Source organism: Rhinoderma darwinii, unplaced genomic scaffold (assembly GCF_050947455.1).
Source record: "Rhinoderma darwinii isolate aRhiDar2 unplaced genomic scaffold, aRhiDar2.hap1 Scaffold_116, whole genome shotgun sequence".
NCBI classification, from domain to species: Eukaryota; Metazoa; Chordata; class Amphibia; order Anura; family Rhinodermatidae; genus Rhinoderma; species Rhinoderma darwinii.
Window position 1 is genome coordinate 26,049 of NW_027461953.1, and position 4,881 is coordinate 30,929.

The following is a 4,881-nucleotide window of genomic DNA, read 5'->3' on the forward strand; positions in this document are numbered from 1 at the left end:
TGTGAGGGGTTTTATATTTCCGTGATTGCGCAGTGTGAGGGGTTTATATTTCCGGTGATTGCGCACTGTGGGGATTTATATTTCCGGTGATTGCGCGGTGTGAGGGGTTTTATATTTCCGGTGATTGCGCGGTGTGAGGGGTTTTATATTTCCGGTGATTGCGCGGTGTGAGGGGTTTATATTTCCGGTGATTGCGCGGTGTGAGGGGTTTATATTTCCGGTGATTGCGCGATGTGAGGGGGTTTATATTTCCGGTGATTGCGCGGTGTGAGGGGTTTATATTTCCGGTGATTGCGCGGTGTGGGGGGTTTATATTTCCGGTGATTGCGCGGTGTGAGGGGGTTTATATTTCCGGTGATTGCGCGGTGTGAGGGGGTTTATATTTCCGGTGATTGCGCGGTGTTGAGGGGTTTATATTTCCGGTGATTGCACGGTGTGGGGGGGGTTTATATTTCCGGTGATTGCGCGGTGTGGGGGGTTTATATTTCCGGTGATTGCGCGGTGTGAGGGGGTTTATATTTCCGGTGATTGCGCGGTGTGAGGGGGTTTATATTTCCGGTGATTGAGCGGTGTGAGGGGTTTATATTTCCGGTGATTGCGGGGTGTGAGGGGGTTTATATTTCCGGTGATTGCGCGGTGTGAGGGGTTTTATATTTCCGGTGATTTCGCGGTGTGAGGGGTTTATATTTCCGGTGATTGCGCGGGGTGAGGGGGGTTTATATAACCGGTCGGCATCGCGCAGTTTCTTCGGAGGACAGAGGAAGCCGCGATCTCTAACTGATCAGATGCCGCGGTCACTATTAATTACGGTATCTGAGGGGTTAAGCGGCCGGGATTGCGCTGTCTCCGATCTTGGCGGTTGCAGGCGGTTGTCAGTAGTCGTGTACGGTGCAGGCTCCGCTCCTTCTAGTGTGACGGCGCACGTACAGCATAATACTATAGATCTGATGTCACCAAGGGGTTAAACCCTCCTGTATTTCATATTTACAGCGCTAATAATAAATAATAATAATTACCAACACTGTGCCAGACAAAAACGCACCAAAACCGGACAGAAATGACCTCATGTAACCTTACTACTGCATCATGGGAAACCTCCTGACTGATAACAGAGAGAACACTAAACAACAGCGGTGACCGGAAGTCATGTAGACCCGACCAGCGCTGCTCTCTACCTCATAGACGGCAACAGCTGAAGGACCAGTAATGACGTCACCACCATGTGACCGGGACAAGAGAGGCGGAGCTTATAACTGGAGAGGAGGCATAGCCCCACCCCTCATGTGACGTAATCATGAACGCTTCTCAACATAGTACAGGAGACCGGACCACTCACAGAGCTCCGCCCCACATGTCACGTGATCAGCTTCACAGGTCTTTCCTCCACCACTTTTCTCAAATGATAAGCTCCACCCCTCCCGTCCCAGTCACGTGGTGTTGATGTCATCACAGGTCCTTTTACTTCAACACATTATATTTTGCACAGTTTAGCACCGATCACTCCTTCATCGCTCATATGATGCTCAGGACCCCTCATGTCACTTGATCATCACACATGTCCTTCATACATCGCTCAAACGTCTAAACCCCCCCCCCCCCCCCCCCTGATGCCGCGGTCACGTGACCTTGATATCCCAGGTCCTTCCACCTCCGCCTCTCTCCACTAATAAGCTCCGCCTTTTCCTGTCACTTGGTGGTGACGTCATCACAGGTCCTTCAGCTGTTACGTGATGAGGTAAAGAGCAGCGCTGGTCGGGTGTTCTCTCTGTTGTCAATCATTGAGTGACCCCGCCCACTGGACTCCTAGCCCAGATTTAACCCCTCCAGTGCCGGCCTCTTTGGGGTATTTCTGGTCTTTGTAGTGGTCGGATGTTTTGTGGGACGAGTCGTGTTTTGTAATGACATAATATTCGGGACATACAACTTATTCACTGACCTTTATACATTTCTTGTTCATGTCGTTCACCGTGCGGTTTAAGGGAATGTTCACACGTAGCGAATACGACCCACAACACGCAAGGAAATCACCCCGAATATTCACCCCAAATGGTGGACGTATAATCCTCCAGAATATCTACTACAGAAATACAACAAGGCCGATCCCCACCTCTCCGAGCGTTACCATAGCAACACGTCCCTGCTCTTCCGGCTGTGTCCAGGTGACCCCTATAATGACATGTGACCTCTCCAGCCTGTGATTGGCTGCAAGGGTCACATGACGCCTTCTTTTTTATATATGTGTAACCTGCAGCGTTGCTGTGAACACGCGGTGGAGCCGCAGAGGATTCTGGGAACAATGGCGTTTGTTGCAGAACTTGACTTTCCATTGCACTTAATGTGGAAATTCTGCAACAAATGCGCAGCGAATCCGCGGTATAAATGCGATATCCTGCGTGTCTATAATCCGCACCGCAGGTTAACCCCTTAATCACCAGGACGGGTTTAGTTGTTCCCTCAGATCTATTTCTTGGTTATTTTTCTGCCGGTCCCGCGGTGCGAGGATTAGATTCTGCGGGACGATACCAAATTTCTATGTTTTTTTTCATGATGTGCGATATTTACATAGAAATAACTTTTTGTTAGAAAACAATGTTATTTAGTGTCGCCATATTCTCATAGTTGCCAACAGTCCTGAATTTGCCGGGACTGTCCCAAATTTACAGAGACAGTCCTGGCAAATAACTGTCCCGGCCATTTTCAATTGTATTTGCATCCTCAGGACGCAGGTACTACTGAATACTGTGGCGGAGCAGGAAACTCTCCGCTCCCTGCTCTGCCATTCACTCCTCCGGGAGCGGAATACCCGGCCAGAGCGTCGGCAACCCTCTGACTGGGGATTCTACACTTAGCCTGGGCTCAGTCACTTACACATTAACGTTACTGAAGTGTTTAGACAGTGAATAGACATTCCTTCCAGCCAGGACGCCATGTCTATTCACAATCCCGACACTTCGGTAACGTTTCTGTGGTACTTACAGCAGAGCCAAGTGTAATCTCGCGAGATCTCGCTGTAAATGACCGGTTACAGGGAGATTACGCTTTGCTCTGCTGTAAACGTTAATGAAGTGTCGGGATTGTGAATAGACATCGCGTCCTGGCTGGAAGGAATGTCTATTCACTGTCTAAACACTTCAGTAACGTTAATGTGTCAGTATAAGACAGCAGATCGTGAACAACGCAGTGTCACTATGCACTGACTAAATGAATGGGGAGGAGTGCATGATGCTGATTGGTCAGTGATTGGTCAGCGTGATACACTCCTCTGTACAACGCCCACTTGGTCTAAAGTAAAAACACGTCCACTTGGGCATTAACAACCTCATTAGCATAAATGTAAAATCGCTCCTAACGTGGTAAATATAGATCGTTTTTCTAAATATAAAGCATTACTGTCACCGACATTACAGCGCCGATCTCCTTATGTAGGAAATGGGGCACTTCTGCCAATTAACCCTAAGCCCAGAAAATGGCAAAAAGGCATCTAGCAAGCGGACAGCGTGACCAAAAGACTCATGAGGGCTGCGCAGGAAAAGGACCTTCTCGTCAGTGTACAGGCCCACCACAGCAGACCCTCCCTCCCACTGCACACCAGTTACCATAGGGGTGGATCTCAATCTAATAGCTATAGCTTCAATGGCAATAGCAAATAAAACCGGTGAGAGGGGACATCCCTGCCGCGTACCCCGTGCCAGAGGAGAAGAATCCGAGGGGATGCCATTGACCACCACAATAGCCATAAGGGATTTATAGAGAAGTTGGATCCATGAGATAAATGTAGGAGTAAAGCTGTGAAGGCCGGCCAGAAGGAAGGAGCACTCAACAGAGTCGAACGCCTTCATAGTATCTAATGAAGCGACAGCCCAAGGCAAATGACCCATTCTACCCATCTGCATAAGTGTCTGTACACGTGTAATGTTTATAGTAGTAGATTTACCGCGCATGAATTCAGTTTGGTCAGGGTGAATAATTGTTAGAACAACTTGATTCAGTCGCTTTGCCAGGATCTTAGGTAGGATTTTATAGTCTACGTTAACTAGGGAAATTGGTCTATAAGAACCACAATCAACATGGTCTTTATCCGGCTTCAGTAGCACAATGATAGAAGCATCATCAAATGTAGAGGGAAGTGAGTGGCTGAGTAAAGCCTGGTTAAGAGTATCTAACAACATGGGGCCCATATGTTCCCGATACCTCCTATAACCTTCAATAGGGAGCCCATCAGGACCTGGGGATTTATGGAGAGACATTTCCTGAATAGCCTCTTGAAGTTCCGCCATCATCATAGGGGAGTCAAGCAATGTAACCTGCGATGAAGGGAGGGTATCAGCAGGGAAACCCCTCTAGAATAAAAAGTGTGAAAGGAGTGGCACGCCCATTGTATCCAAGGTTTCTTAAAGGAACAGTGTCATCACAAATAATTTTTTTATATGTTAAAGATGTTAGTGCTTTAATAAAAACGTTCATATTCATTTGTGTGTTTGTGTTTTACTGTTTCTTATTTTTACACTTTTTCTTCCCTATGGGGGCTGCCATTTTTTGTTCCATTTCTGTGTGTGTCGATTAACGACACACACAGACATGGAATACGGCAGCCACAGTCCCATAGGGACTGCGAACGGCTCCCGTCCCATTGACTGCCGTGTACGGCGTCTGTGTGGGAACTGCGCATGCGCCGCTCCCACACAGTCCTATTCGAAATTGGCGCCGTCCGGCGCCATTTTCCTGTGGACCGGAAGTCGCGGCCGGACAGTAATATTACTACTTCCGGTCGCGGCTTCCGGACTTGTGCACATGGAACAGCGGCAGCAAAGGGAGCGGACGGGCCGGAGGGAGCCGCGGCGGCAGGAGCAGCTAAGAGATTTCAATGTATGTTAGTGTTTG

General features: G+C 48.5%; 1 long non-coding RNA gene across 1 annotated transcript; it reads left to right on the top strand.

Moving 5' to 3' along the window:
* The first annotated feature begins 1,598 nt into the window (after positions 1-1,598).
* Positions 1,599-4,469, top strand: LOC142699049 (uncharacterized). The gene is made up of 2 exons (XR_012865948.1): positions 1,599-1,735; positions 3,427-4,469. It is a non-coding gene; the product is annotated as an uncharacterized LOC142699049 (long non-coding RNA).
* Positions 4,470-4,881: the final 412 nt, after the last annotated feature.